General features: G+C 42.8%; 1 protein-coding gene across 3 annotated transcripts in view; it reads left to right on the top strand.

The window, feature by feature from the left end:
- DPYSL3 (dihydropyrimidinase like 3) overlaps positions 1-19,652 on the top strand; it is a 114,279-nt gene that overhangs the window by 25,124 nt on the left and 69,503 nt on the right. Inside the window, exon 1 of one of the 3 annotated variants that reach the window (XM_029217757.1) lies at positions 12,827-12,900. The exons of the other annotated variants lie outside the window; for them this stretch is intronic. The gene's annotated coding sequence lies outside the window, so the exon portion shown is untranslated. Of the gene's footprint in view, positions 1-12,826; positions 12,901-19,652 lie in introns of those variants that run through there. 3 annotated transcript variants of the gene reach the window in all.

Genomic DNA, 19,652 nt, shown 5'->3' with positions numbered 1-19,652 from the left:
CTTTCTTTCTCTCTGCTTGCCTTTAGCATCTATAACTTTGAGTTCTGCAATTTTAGTAAAGATTTTTCTCCTCTGAATGCAACATATTTCTGAATCTGAGGATTCATGTCTTTCAGCAGTTCTGGAAATGTCTTAGCCATTATCCATGGAGAGTAGCCTCTCTCCATTCCTATCTGAAATGCCTATTAATTATGGTGAACCATCTCACTAATGTCTAGGTTTCTTAATCTCTCTGTTATATTTTCCACTTCTTTTTGTTCTTTACCACAATTAGAGTTATTTGATCATATGTACATTCCAGCTCACAAACTTTCTCTTCAGATGTATTTACTCTGCTGGCTAACTGCCTGTTATTAATCTCACTGGCTATTTTTTCATTTCCAGAAGATATATTTCCTTTCTTCTTTTTTAAATTTGCATTTTCTGTTTTGATAGTGTCTGATTCTGTTCCTGTACTTATCTCTTATTTTTACTGGGAATTTCATCAGTTTAAACATTATTGATTTTATTGTATCTGATTGTTCTATATGAAGTTTTTGGTTGTCTGTAAACTTACTGTGTTTGCTAAATCTTGCTCATGGTACATTATTTTATGTGTTTTGTAGTTTCTAACTGTGAGTTCATGTTAGGTAATGTCTTTTCTGAAAGAGTCTAATGAACCTGGGTCTAGGGTATCTCTTTTTGAGTGGTTTTGCTTTTGCCATATACCCCAGTGCTTTCTTTGCCAGGATCATTTTTAATGTTAATATCCCACTTTAAGAATTCCTACTGGTTTAAAATAAAATCTAAACCTGTGTGAACATCCCCCCATTGTGACAAATTCTGAGGAGACTTGCCCACAATATCCCATCAAGAGCATGGGCCAAGGCAGAAAATTTCCATGTCATCATCCTTTTTTAATAAGAAGATTTTCCTAATTTACTGTTTTCATGGGAGGGCCAAAATTTATGTGGGGGGGTCGGTCTCTGTTCCAGTCTCTCCCTCTTTGGTGAGGACCAAACGGCCTCATTTCTTGTCCTTCCAGAGCTTTAAAACCCAGACCCTTAGTTACCAAGATGGGTAAATTCCCATAAGGCAGCCAAAGTGTCAGCTCTTCTGCTTACTTCTGTTTTCAGTTCTCATGTTTTTTTGCCCCTAACTATGCATTTATATTTTGTGTTGGAAAGGTTAGTTTTTCTAATCTATCATATTGCTCTTCTCATCATTATGAACATCAATTATTTTATAGTCATAAAAAATTGTCCTCTGATTGGACCCTGGATGACAGAAAGCTTTGGTTAATTCTAATATTCAATAAAATCAATTTGTTTCTCCCTTTCTTAGGTGATCGAGGGACTAACTGGTATTAGGGATTAATTTTCCATGCTAAAATTATAGATTAATTCATATCCTTTATTGAATTTTGCATTTCAAAATGGGATTTATGACCATTTGTATCTATATCAATTTCAGCTCTAGGTCTACCACTTACTTGCTATATGAGTTTGATCAAGTTATACACATTCATTGTGCCTCAGTTCTGTCATTGTAAAAAGGGCCATGATAATAGTATCAGTATTAGCAGGTTGTTATGAGAATTATGAAAAAGATGTAAAACATTTGGGAAAGTTCTTTTTCTTTTTTAATATTTATTTATTTGGCTGCACCGGGTCTTAGTTGCGGCACGCGGGGTCTTAGTTGCGGCACGTGGAGTCTTCGTTGCGGCATGCAGGATGTTAGTTGTGTCATGTGGGGTCTTAGTTGTGGCATGCGAGCTCTTAGTTGCAGCATGTGAGGTCTAGTTCCCGAACCAGGGATTGAACCCGGGCCCCCTGCAGTGGGAGCGGGTAGTCTTTACCACTGGATCACCAGGGAAGTCCCTAGGAAAGTTCTTGGACACATAACATTTAATAATTGTACTTCTTATCATTATTATTACTGTTATTATCTGTAGAAGCAGTATAGTAATTGCATACTTATTTCTGAGGATGTGTTCATTTGTCCTACTTTGTGTCCAAGCTACTTTGTATTCATGGTTTTAATCCAAATAAATTAACTTCACATTTTTTTCACTATAGTTTTCCTGTCTAAAACCTTTAGGAGTGTTTTCAAGAGTTTGAGTCACCTTCCTCATTATGATAACATGTTAAGACAGTCTTTGTTGTGGGATTTCTTCTGTAGTTTCTAATTACTTAGATATTTCCACCCTTCCTAAGGAATCTTTTACTTATTCTTTAATTTAGCTTATATTTATAAACCAGCTTTGAGGCTCTGCTTTCATCTGTTTGTTCCAGGTGTTCTTTCCATTCCCTTGAATAATTTTCCATTTTGAGCAATTTGTTTTGTGATTTAGATATTTCTGTCAGGTCTTTAACAATGACGACAGATGTACCCATGTTAGTTTTCTGGTCTTGGTATTGTATTTCTGTTATGTAAGATGTGACCATTGACAAAAGCTGAGTGAAGTGTTCAAAGAACTCTCTGTACCATTTTTGCAACTTCCTGTAAACTTATAATCATTTCAAAATAAAAAGTGAAAATAATGGCATTTCAAAAGGAAAGTCAAAATGAGTTTTAAAGAAGATACCCAGACCTGAAAACTGGTACATGTATGATTTTGAGATAGTTCTTAGGCTTGACACAACTTGGTCATCGTGTGTGTGTTTGTGTGTGTATAGTTCTATGCAGTTTTATTCCGTGCGTATTCATATAACCGTCATGACGCAAAATACAGAATTGTTCCATCACTACAAAGGAAATCCCTCATGCTACCACTTTATTGTCTGAAGTCCCTGTCCCCTGGCAACTACTGACCTGTTTTCCATCTCTACAGTTTTGTCAATTTCAGAGCATTCTATAAGTGGAATTATATAGTGTGTCACTTTGTGAAATTATTTTTGTTCATTAAGCATAATTCCCTTAAGATACATCCTAGTTTTTCACCTATCAATAATTTGACCCTTTTAATTGATGAGTAGTATTGCATTGTGTGGATGTACCAGACTTTGTTTGTCCATTCACCTGTTGAAGGACATTTGGGTTCTTTCTACTTTTTGGCTCTTAGGAATAGGACTGCTATGAACATTCCCGTACAAGTTTTATGGAAATGTAAGTTTTCATTTTTGGGGGATAAATGCCCAAAAGTACAGTTGCTAAGTTGAATAGTTAATGCATGTTTAGTCTTTTTTTTTAAAAAAATTGAAATGTAGCTGACATACAGAATTATGTAATACATATTTAGTCTTATAGGAAGCTACCCAGTTATTTTCTGGAGTGGCTGTATATTCCCCAACCAACAATGTATGAGAGAACTGCCATTTTTGATATGATATTTTCTCCTTTAAGAAATCTCTGAATATCCAGATTTTAGAAAATAAAAGACGTGTCTGGTGATGAAAACGTTCACCACTTAGATTGTGGTGATGTTTGTACAACTCTGAACATACTAAAAAACCATTGAATTGGTTACTTTAAATGGTGACCCTTATGGTATGTGAGCTAGAACTCAATAAAGATGGTAAAAAAAATAAAAGGATATTACAAGGAGGGATCTAATTGTATTACAAAAAAAACTTATTCCTTCACTAAATTTCTAGTATTGGTTCAGAACTGACCATGTGGCAGGCATTACATGTAATGCTTTACAGGATACACGTCAACTGCTGACCCATCTAACAACTAGCATGTCATTTAACCATTCTCGACATCTGCATCCTTTTCTGTAGTAAAATTACCTTCCTTTGTGAGGATTAAATGAAATAATGCATATAACTGCATTTAGAATGCTGCCTGCCTCGTATCATCATCCTCATATTAAATTCATGAAAAGGCATTTTCCCCTTACCGGTTCGTGACAGCCTGGTAACAGGATTATGAGAAAGTGAGCCATGTGTATTAATAAAAGATGACATATTTTCCCATCGTATATATAAGAGGACAAGGGAAGCAGCTGATGTTCCCCGATCACCTACTATGCACCAGACACTGTATTTACTAGCCTCTGTTAGGCACATTTAATCCAAACATTGCTCCACGACGGGAGTAGTATTACCGCCATGTAACAGAAGAGGAAACAAACTCAAAAAGCTTAAGAAAATTTCCCGGTTTCATAAAGCAAGTATTTGATGTAACCAAGTTAGCAAACCAGGTCTGTGCCCCAAGTTCATGTTTTTCTACTTTCGCAGATGAAAGGAATTAATTTAAATTAGACTTTTCTTCAGACTCTGCAATTAACTTAGGGTATTTAGGTCCTTGAAGCTTTTCTCTCCGCTTCATGCTAAACTTTAGCATGTCTAAGGTTGTTGGTGTTTAAAATATTCTTAATATTTTAAATTTCGTATTTTAAATTTTGACAAAGTTTGGATATCCGGGCTTCCCTGGTGGTGCAGTGGTTGGGAGTCCACCTGCCGATGCAGGGGACACGGGTTCGTGCCCCGGTCCGGGAAGATCCCACATGCCGCGGAGCGGCTGGGCCCGTGAGTCATGGCCGCTGAGCCTGCGCGTCCGGAGCCTGTGCTCCGCAACGGGAGAGGCCACAACAGTGAGAGGCCCGCGTACCGCAAAAAAAAAAAAAAAAAATTGGATATCCTTCTGGGAGTTCAGAAAGAGGTTTTGTTCATCCTGGATTTCCAACTGTTTGGAGCTTGAATCAAAGTTAAAGTGCAAAAAAACAGAAGTGCTGGTGGGAAAGCCCATGGCCAGAAGGGCTCAGGAAGAAGTGAAGAGAAAGATCCTAAAGATTCAAAGAAGGCAAAGCACCCACTGCCAGACTCAATTAAAAAACAAAACAGAAACGAAGAAAGAATTCCATGCCAAGAAGAAAATTGTGTGCAATAATATGACAGCGAAACCATTTCTCAAGTTTATTCACCCGTGGATTAGTCTCTGTGTTCTTCCTCTGTCTTCTTTAAACTCCTTTTTCTTTAGAAACAGCCTAGTGTTGTAGTGGTAGCAAAGACGGGACTCTAATGTCAGCAAATTTATTGAGAAAAACCACAAAGAGAAACTGTTTCTTTGCAGTGAGCCTCAAAGATTATACCTCCCATTCTTCAGGTTTATGGAGGGACTTGGCTGCAGGTTTCCCCTGGAAAGAAACAACGAGGGTTTGGAATTCCAGTCGGAAAACTTAGGTCTTCCTGATTTCTGGAGCAACACAGGGGCAGAATCCCAGTGAGCACTCGCATTGTTGTGAGACAGGAGATGCTTGGATAGGAACCCACTAATTGATTCTCAGGGCTTTAAGGGCCTGGCTTCATGCGTTGGCATGTTATAACTTATCTTATTGTCCTTTATTTTATTTAGTATAAAATAATAATAAACAGGAGCAGGAGAAACAAGGTCTGGGTTCCCATATGATTAAAAAAACAAAACCAAACGGTCTTGGGTTGGGTTAGGAAGTTCTCTGAACTATGACAGATGACCTCAAAACTGGCTGAAAAACCCAAGAATGAAAAATGGCATGTTGCAATTTCCAGGAGGATGCTGGAGAGATGGGCTTCAGACACATTTCATTTTGCATTGTTATTAATGGCTTGGAAAGAGTCTGTAAACCTATTATGGCAATTATATCTTCAGATGAGGGTAAATAGGATGGTGTTAGAGACACTAGTGAGGAAGAGACATAGTACAGAGCAACCTAGAGAGATTAGAAATATGGACAGGAAATGAACAAATGAGATCAGCCTGGGAAAGTAGAAACATGCATCTGGAGAAATACATAATTTGAAAAACAGAGAGGTACATAAAGGAAGGGTCATACTTGGAAAGCAACAATGGTAAATGGGCTTTTGAGCGGATATCAATTTTGGATATGTTTGAGACATGATGGAAAAGTAATATGAAGGCCTGGTGTTCAGATAGCCTTTTGGAGAGCATTTTTTTCAAACAAGGGCATTTCTATTATCTCAGTTGATTATCAGCCCAGAGGTTGGAAGCAAATAATTTATTCTCCATTAAAGAGATGAGGAGAGGTTAAGTGAGTTGCTTAAAGTCAAACAATTTGTTCATAAAATAGACTTGGTTAAAACGTGGATCTCTTGACTCCTTATTTTTTTTTCTCTTTTCACGACAACACCTTGTCATGACGTCTTGGATCTCAGAATAGTAACTGTTTGTGGCTCAGGATTGACCCATCTCTTTCTGATATTGTGCCCAATTTTATTTCATCTGAGACTGAGCTTAGTGCGACTGAAGCTCTGAACAGGGGATAAACCCCACCCTGCCCCACAGTCCTGTATTTCCAGGATGAAGTGAGGCAGTAGGTAATGGATGGTGGATCTCTGGATTAGGAGTCAGAACCCTACAATAATGGTGTTACTAACTTCAGGGGTCCGGGTGGGCAAACCATATGCCTTCTCTAGTCTTGTGTGTTTTACCTGTAGGACTGAGTGGGTAGATTGCTTATGGTCTCATGGAATTGATCTCTTTGATGATCTGAAAAAAGAATGAAGCTAGTGCAAATAGACAATCAAAGACAGAGACCAAGAAGCCCGAGAGGTGGTGGGGGGAGAGGGAGAGACCTCGACGCAGATGCGTGTGACATCCGGACTGTGAACACTTGTTAGCATATGGCAAGCAGGCAAATTTACGTTTTCAAGGATCGCCATTGCAAAACTTATCTCAGGCTCTTCTCTTGTGCCCTTGTTAGTTCCTATCTTAAAGCTGACTCATCATTTTTTTCTTTTCCTTGGTAATGAAGTGTGAGTTTCGGTGCACCCTCCTCTGCCCCTTTTGTGTGGACTGCAAGTAGGAATCACTAGATGTCTTCTGAGTTCTGCCAAGCTCATTATGGCCTCTGCGTCCACATGGGTAGGCTCCTTGCAGCCATGTTTATGTCATGATTCCCCCATTCTATCTCCATAGGTGATTAGATTGTAGGGTAACACCTGGCTCAAGCAGAGCCAGTTCCTTCCAGTTGGGAATTAGAACCAAGAGATACTCCTTTTATTCTCTCAGTGTGATTAGAACAAAGAAATATGGAGTAACTGAATGTTTAGAGAAAGGATGTAGCTAATGTTAACAGTGAACGTCCGTGAGGCCTTAGAGGGGAAAAGAGATGGTGGCTGACAGATCCTGATTCCAGCCTGGCTGGATACCTACAGTTGAATCTTTTTAATGCAGTCCCCTCCACCCCCATTTTAAAAAATTGTTTTATTGAGATTAACTTTTTAACAAGATGTTTTCACTGAGTCAACTGAATTGATATCCTGTTCACATGCAAATGAGCCCATCCTAAACCTTTTCCACCTCAGCCAACCCATTAGTCCTCCAGGATTCTGCTCCAAGGTGGGTTTACGTTTGGTATGAGGTTGTTTGTGTATGTATGTATGTGTGTATGCATGCGTGCATGTATGTATATATGCACGTTGGTACGTATTCATCCAAGGCCATCATTTCACACACATCTCATAAGTGCCTTTATCTATGTGCTTGGGCACTGTGCTGGCACTGGGATACAATAATGAATAAACAGAGCCATACCCTCAAGGAGCCCGAGGAAGATGGCCAACAAAACAGATAATTATAACATACGCTATAAGTGCGGTGCTGGAAGTTGGCAGAGACTCAGGGAGGCACCAGGGGTCACTGGGTGGGTGTCAGGGAAAGCTTTCTGGAGAAGGTAGTGCCTGAGTTGAGTCATAAAGGATTGTTTGGAGATTCCCAAGTTAAGAAGGGGGGATGATCGTTTCAGCAGAAGATATGACATGGGCAAGCACTTGGAGGCAACAACATGATGTGAAAGAAATGCCTGGTTCCTAGGGTTATTGGAACATAAAGTACAGTAAGGAGTTAAGAGAGATGAAGCCACAGAGATGAGGAGAGGCCTAGTATGGGAAGTTTTGTTCATCATATTAAGAATCTTAGACTTTAACTTGAGAGGACTGGGGAATGATTGGGGACTCCCATACAGATAAATGACATTTAAGATGAGAGCAGAATGATAAGAAGGACCCAAACTGGTTGAGGTTGATCCAAGCAGGGGAAGCAGACAGTACAAAAGCACCAAGGACTAAGGCTCAGGTTTCTGGTTAAAGACCAGGTGAAACGAGGTATCACCCACTGAGGTGCAAAGCATTGGAGAAAGTACAGAAGGTTCTGGAACCTATCTGAGACATGTTGAGTGTTCCGGTTTCCCTAGGAATCAGATCATAAGACAAGATTAACATGCAGAAGGTTTTCTATGGGATGCTCTTGAGATCAACACCAGTGGATGGGAAGGAAGGGGAAGGGGAAAAGGAAGCAGAATTGAGTAGAACGAAAGTGTAGCCTCAACAGAAATCACAGCTTGGCCCTACCAGGAGGTCTGGAGAGAGGACGAACCTTCAGGTCTGACCTGAGTCATTTGTATCATTGGATGTGCGCCACCCCCCAAGGCAATGTCATCTGGGGCAAAGTGGACCTCCTTAGCTGAAGCAACATGCAAAGGTGGCTGACAGATGAGAGCCTCTGCTGGTGGCACTTATGTAGCTGGGATCATAAGCCCTTTCCTCCCGAAGGGGGATCTGGGTGGTGCACCACAGAGCCCACCACAGTGGGGTAGAGGTGCCTGTGGCTTCAGGTGGAGACACCCCTTGTGCTACTGGATGTATGAGCTTGACACCGAGAGAGTAGGTCTGGCTAGGCATGAGGGCTGGGAGGTGGTGTCGCATCAGTGATGAGAATGCTTGATCTTTTCGGGCACATGCACGCTTTGGAGAATCTGAAGAAAACTAGAGACTCGCCCTCCCCAGGAAAAAATGTGCCAAAATACATACCTACAGAATTTGCTCGGCTTTCTTTGGACTGGGTGCGCTCAATAACACTCTGTACCCTGGGCCACATCATGCAGTATTTTAATTAATCAGGTCAATCCATCCAGTTTCTTGAAGCATTCACAGAATATCAGGTACTGTCCATTATTTCACCTAATCCTCACACCATATAAGTTAACCATGTTAGCCCATTTTACAGAGGAGGAAACTGAGTTTAAGTGAACTTGTCCAGGGGCACCATTGTTAGCAGGCACCACATGGCTTAGAATTGCTATCTGTGTGACTAGCAGAGTTGGATTCCATTTCTGAGCTCCATAGTGGGCTCTCTGTTTGCCCACTTGGGCATTATCAGGGTAACAGTGGATTCTTGCCAAGTGGGGAGGAAAGCCAGTGGCCCCGGGGATCAGTCAACAAGGTTTATGGACACCATCCTCCAGCAGCCATCAGGGTGCAGAGACCTGCGTTGCTAGGGAAGGAGAATCTACTGCTGGCATCAGGCAGATGGCTCCAGGGTGCAGGGGAGGGGGGCGCAGGCCAGGCTCCCAGGGTGATGTTAGCTTGAGGGGGGCCCAGTGGTCATAGGAGTTTTGGCAGGGGAGGAGGACGAGCCAGTCCCTCACTCTGTCCCTGGTGGGCAGGTGGCTGCCTCAGATATTTTTCTCTTGTATGGATGTTGTCATGGAAAATAGCCTATCTTATGTTCTCAAGTTCATGGGCTAGTTACTTTCTATTTTACTTGAAAAAAAATGTCATATGAGTGTCATTCGTACTTTCCTCACTTCTAAGAGCCTTTACCATCTTTTTTCTTTTTTTTTTTTTTTTGCGGTACGCGGGCCTCTCACTGTTGTGGCCTCTCCCGTTGCGGAGCACAGGCTCCGGACGCGCAGGCTCAGCAGCCATGGCTCACGGGCCCAGGCGCTCCGTGGCATGTGGGATCTTCCCAGACCGGGGCACGAACCCGTGTCCCCTGCATCGGCAGGCGGACTCTCAGTCACTGCGCCACCAGGGTACCATCTTTTTATACTAGTTAATGAGAAGTCAGTTAACAAGACCATAGTAAATCTGTCATCACAAAGTGAATGAGTCAAATCAGCCTTGTGTGGCAAACGTAGTTTCTACCTTTATCTGAGTAGGATCTCTTACAACAAAGTTTGTGATAAAGTAGTTTCCCATGAGAACCTTTCATAGTCCCAAGGTTTTAAGTGAGGAGACCTTGCATTAAAACATTACAGAAGCTTTAGGGATTTAGAGAGAAACTCAACTTTATGCTGACAAAGTAGAGACTAAATACAGATTCGCCTTAAATTGTTTAGTAAATGTGTAAATATTCAGTAACCGTTTCCCTTAAAGCTACCCCTACAAGTGATTTCCAGGGCTCCTGCTTAGAAAAAAGAGAGTGGCCCCAATCTTAACTTTAATTAAAGCCGAGTCAAAGATATGTGGCTGTTTATAATAATTGTCTTCCACAGTGGCATTAGCTTACAACAGAACCATTATTCTACTAACCACCATCTTGTTATATATTACTTTCTCTCTTGCTATAGAGAATCCCCAGGAAATGTATAAACTAGGCAGGTGTCAATAACAAAATGTGTTCATCTCTCTTGTCAGCAATACTTTGGGGTTTTTGGAGGTCATTGGAAATTATTTGTGGCTATGAAGTCATGAAAACAGGACTTGGTTACTTTTAAAAGTATGTATTAATTATACATACCTTTTTGGAAGATGCTCAGTATATTGTACTGTAAATTCAGACAGTCCTTATCAACTTTGGTATGATTACAGCAGGGAAGCAAGAGTAGAATTTGACTGGGGTCTGGGTTGGTCAGGGCTTCTCCATTTTTTACCCACTCACTGTCACAGGGACTCCAAAACCTGTTCTTTTAGTCACTCTATGCCATAAAGATACACACCAGCAACTCCTTTTAAATGAATCCGCTCATCTGTTTGTTTTATCAGACCTGTTCTTTCATGTTCGAAAGAACATGTATGTGTCAGCATATCCACTCAGCTCTTCTACTGACCCATTTTACAGATGAGGCAAGCTTAGAAGTTTTTCAGGCTAATTCCAAAGTCAGCTAATTTGAAATGAATTTAGAAAACCTAAATTTTTCTCTATTTCAGTCTCTGGTTCCTGCCTCTTATGTTCACTGTCTCCAATAAAAAAATGAGTATCTGGACCTTCAAAAGTGACCAAGCACTCTGCCTGGAGCCAGGTCAGCATTTGTCTTGAGGTCAGAAATCCAGGGTTTCACTTGGGATTCAGTGCACACAGGTGACCCGTCCAAGTAAGAAGCGCTTATCCGTTGACATACCAGTGATGTGTGGGAGGAGCCTGTTTTCCACTCCACTGTTCCTTTGGGAATTTGCTCAGAAAAACCTGTGACTAGACCCTCAGGCATATGTCTCTGCCATTCCTATTTGTCTGAAAAGATAGGGAGCCAGAGGCTGATGAGGCCCTATGGCCCTGGAGCCTTTGCTACAGCTGAGTACAGGAAACCGGAGGGGAAAAAAAAAAGACATGCAGCTAAAGTCCCTTCCTGGAGGCGGATGGGAAACCTGGGAAATATAAACTGGGGTTGCAGCCTTGCACTTGGGGGTTGGCTTGCTATTTTGAGCCTCCATCCAAGAGTGAGTCTCACATCCCTCATCTGGGGGTGAGCTGTTGCGCTGGGCCCGGAGAGATCTGAATCCAATCACATGTGTTTCCATTCAGCCCAAAGGTGAAACTGATTGCATGTGACCATAGATCCAGCGGCTCCAGCCCATGCTGTCAAACAGGCTTTTAGCAGAGGGTTGGGCAGTTCCAGGATTCAATCTTGTGGTTTAGGGCCCAATGTGGGTGGAGTGAGGGTGGGCTGGGGAGGAGGTTGCTCCCCAGAGATAACTCACTGCTGTCTCAGTTCTGAACGGGCACCAAAGTCTGCTTCGGGAAAGAGCAGCGCTCACCTTTGAGACACAGAGTTCCTATTCCATAATGCCTAAATAACTCAGTCTCCAATGGTCGGATATCAGAAATTCAGGTGACTCTAAGCCAGGCAGGTGGCATAAAAACATGGAAGCCAACCCTACCTGAAGAAAGAGGAAGCAGCAGACATTATAGCTAATTGGGGAATACATGTTTGTTCCAAAGGGCAGCCAGTGTTCAGCTGTAGCTGACGGGCGACACTGTGTATCTACGAGCCCAGAATTGCCAAGTTTTCCAATTTTTAAAGAAATCTAAATTTGAATATGAAGTTTATACATTTAAAAATATTGGCTAAATTGGGCTTCCCTGGTGGCACAGTGGTTGAGAGTCCGCCTGCCAGTGCAGGGGACACGGGTTCGTGCCCCGGTCTGGGAAGATCCCACATGCCGCGGAGCGGCTGGGCCCGTGAGCCATGGCCGCTGAGCCTGCGTGTCCGGAGCCTGTGCTCCGCAACGGGAGAGGCCACAACAGTGAGAGGCCCGCGTACCGCAAAAAGAGAAAAAAAAAACATTGGCTAAATAAAAAATGTCACTCCACATAAATATTCATTTAATACCAGCCTCACTGTTGCAGGTTGGGTTTCCTGGGAAGCAAAATTCTGAGAAGAATAAGATGTAGGAAGCGTATTAGGGAGTGTGCTTAGGCTCAACATCTGTGGAAGGGAAGGGAAAGGAAGCATTGGGCAGAGAGGGAAGTTGAGCTGTGATGTGGTCGTAACAAAGGCTTCAGTTGACCTTATAGGTCTGACACTGGGATAATCCATTAGAGTTGTTGCCCTTTTGTACCTGGGAGGCCAGGCCTCTATATGCTCTCATTAGCAATTACTGGATCAGGCTGCCCTTGCGGGAGTGGGTACCTTAGACAAGGGCAGTTTCCAGGAAGGGGCTGAGAGCACCTGAGGGGCTGAGTCCTTCAGCTCTGAACTGGGCGCTGGGTGGAGATTCTTGTGTCTATGCAGACGCCTCCTTGCTCTGCTCAGATTGACCTCCTTGTGTAATTTCTGGGAGCAAAAACTCCAGGATCTGTGTGTGCCTCTTCTCTTGGGGGTCTCAGGGCCTCTTTACCACAGCTGCTCTTAGGGCCACGGTAGTACTCATTAATGTCCTCTCCTAACCATTCTAGATTCCCTTCACTCTCGGCGAGCTCCTCTGCTGGTCCAGGTGGTGTACTTGGTGTTGGAACATGGACCTGCGTCTCTGAGGGGTAAGAGACCCCGGTCACCATGTCCATCTCAGGTTACAGCTGGTGTACTTGTTCATTTACCATCAAGATCAGGCAAGGCTGTACCTGAAAGAAACCCTGTGGATCATAAGAGTGTCCGACATACCCCTCCCTGCCCCCATTGTGCGATAGCAGCCCTATCTCCTCCTTCTCTTCACGGTCCTACCCAGAAGGATGCCAACTCTCCTTCTTGCCTGTTTAGTCCCTGAGCACAAAGAGCCTAAGGTGCCCTATAACAGCTGTAATTTGTAGTTCAGCAGAGTTCTTGCTGTGCCCCCTGGTAGAAGCACTTGTCCTTTGGGGAAAAGACACTAAACAATCCAGAGTTGCAGGGATGGGAAACACATATTTCCCAACTGGGTCCCTGGCAGTGAAGGTAAAAGGGGTCACTCCTGCTTCTTCCCCTTGTTTCTGGGATCCATGTGTTCTTCCTTTGGAAACACAGCACCCTATAAAGGGCACAGATTTACAACGCACAGTGCATCCTGGAGGGTGGTGCCTTATCCTTGCAGGGAGTCGTCTCTGGAATGGTGCTTTAGTTGTGCCTTCAGTAGGCCATTCCTCCTCGCTCAGGTTGGCAGGTTCAGGGTGATGTGGTATTTGATATAGCTAGTGGATCCTGCAGTCACGTGGCCTTTCTTGCATCTCATTTGCTGTTAAACAAGCCCCTTGGTCTGATGTGTGCTGCTATGTGGATCCCATGCCAGTGCCTCAAACACTCCTTAAGCCCTCACATAGGGTTGACTGAGGCCACAGCAACAGGAGATGCAAATCCATATCTAGAATATGTGTTTGTTTCTGTAAAAGTGAATCACTGTGCTTTCCAGTGTGAAAGGGGTCTAAGGTCGTCTACACAAGGGGCTGTGTGTATCTTTGAGGCATGGTGCCACCTTGGGGAGGAAGTGTTGCTCTGTGTTGCTGGCAGGATGGATGTTTGACAGCACCAGTAGCTGGATCAGCGCTGGTGACTGGGTATTGGTTCCCTGTGTGGCCTCTATCCCTGTCACCATGTCTTGTCTACACCATCCGTGGGCTCACTGAACCAGTACTGGGGTGACTGTTGATGGAGGGTGGCCGATGTCAGCTGACTGAGTCATTTTGTCTGCCGCATCGTTCAGTGCCTCTTCCGTGATGGATGCTCTCTGGAGGGCGTTAAAATACAATACATATATCTTCACTCTTTATGCCCACTCCCCTGGTCTACCACGTGCTGCTAGCTAAGGCCACCTTTTCCTTGATCTTTAATCCTTCCTCTTACCTCCTAGGAATACTTCAACACTCTGTATAATCTTGAGCCACTTTTCTTCCTCAACATTATGTAAAATCTTGAGTCACTGTTCTTTCCAAAGTGGATGGCTAGCTGTACTGTCTGAAACTGGACATTCGGAAAGAGAGCTCTTCACTACTGTCTTTCAAAACCACCCCTGGGTGGGACTGTCAAGTGGCCATGGTGTGTTTTCAGTGTGATCTAGATGCCGAGCCATCGCATCTAGAAGTCAGGCTCAGGTGTTTTCCTCCCCCACCAGCTGATCCTCAGGGCCATAGGTGTGTGCTAGCAGGAAGGTACCGGAGCAGCAGCAGTGGATGACATGGGAGACAGGGCCACGCCTTTCTCAGGATCAATTGCTGCTGGGCCAACTTGGTCTTGTGACGTGGTGGGTCTGATAGAACCCAGCTCATAATGGACATTTCTGGCCACTTCATGACCCTGGTCAAGCCCTCCATCTCTACCAGGGCCCAATAGCACTCAAGGACCTATTTTTCAAATAGTGCATAATTTTCTTACTCCAGAGCCCTAAGAGTGTAAATTGTGATACTTCTGTTGGGACTGCATAACCTTCACGTGGTGGCTTTTCCCACCACAAATACCTCCAGTGCTGTAGAGTTTATTGGGTCTTATGGCTGAAGTGGCAGGGCTGTTTGCACTTGCATCCTGGATCTGCTGCAGAGCCCTTTCCTGCCCCAGGCGCGGCTCAGAATGGACAGCCTTTGATGTAAATGTGCTGTAAAAGTATTTCCAGGACTAAGTTGTCTTTAAAACCTGAAGAGGCCTCCCAGGCTTTGTGCGGAGGAGGCCAGGCGCCTGCAGAATCATTCTCTACTGAGGAAATGAATGAGAACGTCCATCCAGGAAGAAGTAGGATTGCATACCTTGCTCATGCTGATATAAGTTTGATTTTGGAATAAGCCCATGGGAGTACTTTCCTGTGGCTATCGTATTTTTTTTTCTTTTTTTGGCTTATGTGTTTCAAGGGTAGGATTGTTTGTCAGGTTATTTCTGTGTATTTAATATGTAAACATCTAATAATAGCAGGTGAATCACCACTTTGATTTTCATTCTGTGACACTGGAAGTACACGACTAGGATTTCCTTTGTTTGAAATGTAGGTAAAATTAATGGATCCAAATGACTTAATGGGAAGTTCTGAGATGAAATGTTTATTCACATTAGAATAGCCTATATATTTCACAAAAGCCTGGTATATGTCTTTTGCCCCTTCAAAACTCTTCCGTATTTGTTTTGGGACTATGTTTTTCTTCATCCTTCAAATCAGGACCGGGGGAAACGTTTACCCGTATCAACAGAGCAAAGTATAAATTTGTTTTTAAAAAGTAGAAAGTGTTTTTAATAGTCAAAACTGTGTGAATTACTAAGCACTTATTTTAGATATTTTTGAGGTTAAAAGGAAGACAGAATATTCTTGACTTTCCCCTCTGTTCAATTAATTTCCCCCCATTGATTCTCCTCTATTCCAAGCTTTATAAAAGAGCTGGAGACTACCAAGATAAATAAGACATAGTCCTGGACACAAACGAGTTCAGCAAATAATAATCAGAACATTAAAGATAATGGTAGGAATAGCTGCTGTCTAATTAACCTTGTGCTAAGAGCTTTACGTGAATAATCTTATTTAATCTTCAATATGTTCACTGTCCTTTACCCCCATATACACTTGTGCCCTCCCTTCCCTCTTAACCAGCTTAGATCCCACGGTTTATCCTCAATTCCCTTGAGTTTCTTTCTCCCTTCTCAGCACTCATCTAGCAAAACCCTTGTGAAAGTCCACACGCTGCCTACTCCATGCCTGCATGTATACAGCGGTACATGACTGGAGGCGTAGCCACACCATGCTTACGGGTCTCTCTTTAAATTTATGGCCGCTCCCTGAGGGGAATCCTTAGTGCTGCCAGGGAATCCCACGGTATTTCCCTAGCCCCTTGAATCTCCTAAAAACTGATTTTATACCAGCTCCTTTCCCCTCTTAACGTTCAGTACCTTCCCTCCCAGACTGTCTTAGCTGATGGCAGAGAAAACAGACGCAGTCAGAAGAGAGCTGCCATAAACTCCCACCATGAACTTGACCTAGCTGCCTGTCTCTGTGCTGTATACTCTTCCCCTTAGTTACTCGAGGAGGAACAGTCCTTGCTCCTGGCTAAGGGGAAGCCCTCCATTTGAACACTAGATGTCACCTGTGTTGTCTATTCAAGAACCCCGACAGCAGTTGTTCCATTTCTCTCCTGCATCGTGAAGTTTCCTCTTCTTTCTGAATCAGCCCCGTTGGCATAAGCCGTGCTATTTCCCTCATATTAGATTCTACTTTCTCTGCTAGTTACTGCTCCATATCCTTGTCCCCGTTTACAAAAAAAAACCCTTGAAAGAGTTGCCTGTATTAGGTGTTTCCAGTTTCCACTTTGATTTTCTTTTGGAAACGCTCCAATCAGATTTCAGCTCCACAACTTCATTAAGACTGCTCTGGCACACATACCCACATGGTAGGTATGCAGTAAATCTGACCAGAATAATTTAATACTTGCTTACACATATACAAAACTACCCCACTGTGAGGTGGGTATGAAGATACTCATTTTATAGGTGCTCTGGTCAAGGTCCTTGGTGATTTCACGCACTGATGAACTCTCATTTCCCATCGTCCTTGACCTTTCAACAGCATGTGAACACTTTCTCTTTTTTGAAATAATTTTATTTCTTGACCTTCACAATACTGTACTCTCATGGTGTCCCCACTGTCTCATTGACCACTGTCTCTGATGCTTTTTCTGGTTCTTCCTTTATCCTCAGGATGCTCTTACTTATCTCAGAGCTCTACCTCCACTCACGTCCTTGGTCAGCTCATCCAGCATTGTTCCTTTATATGATAGCTAGAGATCGACTGCTCCCAAATTTGTATCTCTGGCCCAGCTGTTCCCTTAGATTTCTAATCTCGAATATCTAGCTGGTTGCTCAACATTTCACTTGGATGTTTAATAGGAAGGTCCACAAGCATATTCCTGACTTTCCCCCCCCAATCCCATTTCTCCCGCAATTTTCCCTATCTCACCTTCATCTTTTGAGTTGCTCAGGCCGACACATTTAGTGTAATCTTTGATTCCTCTTTTTCTCATACCCCAGTCAAATCCATCAGCAAATATTGCTGGCTTAACCTTGAATCATATCCAATATCTGACCATTTCGCACTGCTTCCACTGTTACGATTTGGTTCAAGCAACCGCCATCTCACCAGACCTTCTGTGATCCCTGATACGGAAAATTCCAGCCCATCCTCAAGACACTGGAATGACTTTCATTTCCCCATCCCTGCTGTATTTATCCCCAATGCACTTGCCACCATTTTAAACGCTATATACTTTTTAAAACACTATATAACTTTTTACTCTTGATTTATGCCTTCTCTAGAATGGAAGCTTCAAGAGGGCAGGGATTTTGTCAATTTTATTCAAATATTTGTATCCCTAGTGCCTAGATACCCATAATAGGTACTCAATAAATATTAGTTGAATGAATTAATAAATCATCACAAAAACACTGTATGGTAGGTAATAAGATGCTCATTTTAGAGGTGAGGTAACCAAGGCTCAGAAGGGTGAGATAATCTGCTGAAAGTCATAGAAACAGGAGCTGGATGAATTGGAATGTGGCAGAGGTCCCTCTATTCCCAAGTCCAGATCCTTAAACAGTATACCATCCTGGATTCTAGTCCATAGTTTTCCTTCTGAACTCAATATCATTTTTTTCATTTTTAATTAGTTTATTTAATTAATTTATTTTTGGCTATGTTGGGTCTTTGCTGCTGCAGGCAGGCTTTCTCTAGTTGTGGTGAGCAGGGGCTACTCTTCATTGCAGTGTGCGGGCTTCTCATTGCAGTGGCTTCTCTTGTTCTCTTCTTGAGCACGGGCTCTAGGCACACAGGCTTCAGTAGTTGTGGCACACAGGCTCAATAGTTGTGGCTCACTGGCTCTAGAGCACAGGCTCAGTAGTTGTGGCGCCTGGGCTTAGTTGTTCTGCGGCATGTGGGATCTTCACGGACCAGGGATCAAACCCATGTCCCCTGCATTGGCAGATGGGTTCTTAACCACTGCACCACCAGGGAAGTTCCTTCATTTTTTTTAAAAAGGAAGTTCTTTAAATGAACACAAGGCCATTGATCTTCTCTTACACTTTGATGGCAGGTCCTTTCGAGCCACAACTCTCTAATCACTGCTCAGGTACCAAATCTATTCTACAGAGTCATTCTTTGGCCCATGTATTGCCTTGGAATTTTGTGATTGTATCCTATTAGCAAAGTGATTCCTCACCATTTTGAATTTACTTGCTTTGAAATCTAGAATCAGGAAACTCTAAGAAGGCTTACAGAAGCATAAATATTCTTAAATCTAGATTCTTACCACATGCCCTTCAATTACAGGAAAGTTCTTATTCCATCCCTTTCTTCAGACACAGTTTGAAACATTCTTACATTCACTCACCTAATAATAATTGAGCAGTTTCTATGGGCAAGGCCCTATTTCACACACTCAGGACTCAGCAGTGAATAAAAGAGACACATTCCCTGCCCTCAGGGAGTTTACATTCTAGGGATGAGAAGGAAGATAATACTTAATAATAAATTAATATATTATGTGGTGAAAAAGTACTATGAAGATAAATAAAGCATAGAAGGGGGCTAACAGGTGACAGATGGTATTCTCTTGAATAAGGATATAAAATAAACTCCCTGAGATCCAGGATATTATTATTATTATTGACATCTGTAGCACAGGGTAAATACTGTGTGAGTATTGTGAGAATGAATGAATAACAGTGAAGAAGAGAGCCCAGTTAGGAGGTCACTGCAGTAGTCCAGGTGATAGCTGATGGTGGCTGGACACAGAGAGAAGCTCTGTAGATGGAGAGAAGAGATCACAGTGTGTATATATGTAAAAGACAGAACCAATAGTATTTCCTGACAGATTGGATGTGGAGTGCAAACTGGATTGGACTGAAGGAGAGAAGTCAAGGTTTGGATGATGCCAAACCTTTGGTCTGAGCAACTAGAATAAAGTAGCCTTGACTGAGGTGTGGGAAGTCTATGGATGTGGTAGGTTTGGTGGCCAAAATTAAATTTCTTTGGGACCATAAAGTCGCTCAGTGTCTCCCTCTCCCTCTCTCATAGTTTCCTGAGATATCTAAAGCCAAGTACTGCTGTGTATCCAAGGAAAACCATTCAGAGTCATTCTACTGTGGAAAACACCCATGCCGCTTCCACTCCTCACTCTCTTGGCCAGACACAGAGGAATCCTGTGTTGATCACGGCCTTTCTTCTTTCCTTGAATAAGAAAGGCACCGCCAAGGAAGGCTTTTTTTCTTCAAACTCATCTTAGACACTTGATTTTGATTTAAGAAAGAGAAAGATGATTGAAGGGGATGAAAGAGGGAAAAAACAGTGTTTGTTGTA

Source organism: Monodon monoceros, unplaced genomic scaffold, assembly GCF_005190385.1.
Source record: "Monodon monoceros isolate NGI ecotype Baffin Bay Population unplaced genomic scaffold, NGI_Narwhal_1 Super_Scaffold_12, whole genome shotgun sequence".
Taxonomy (NCBI): Eukaryota; Metazoa; Chordata; class Mammalia; order Artiodactyla; family Monodontidae; genus Monodon; species Monodon monoceros.
The sequence above is the reverse complement of the archived record's forward strand: the minus strand, read 5'-3'. Positions and strand labels throughout refer to the sequence as shown.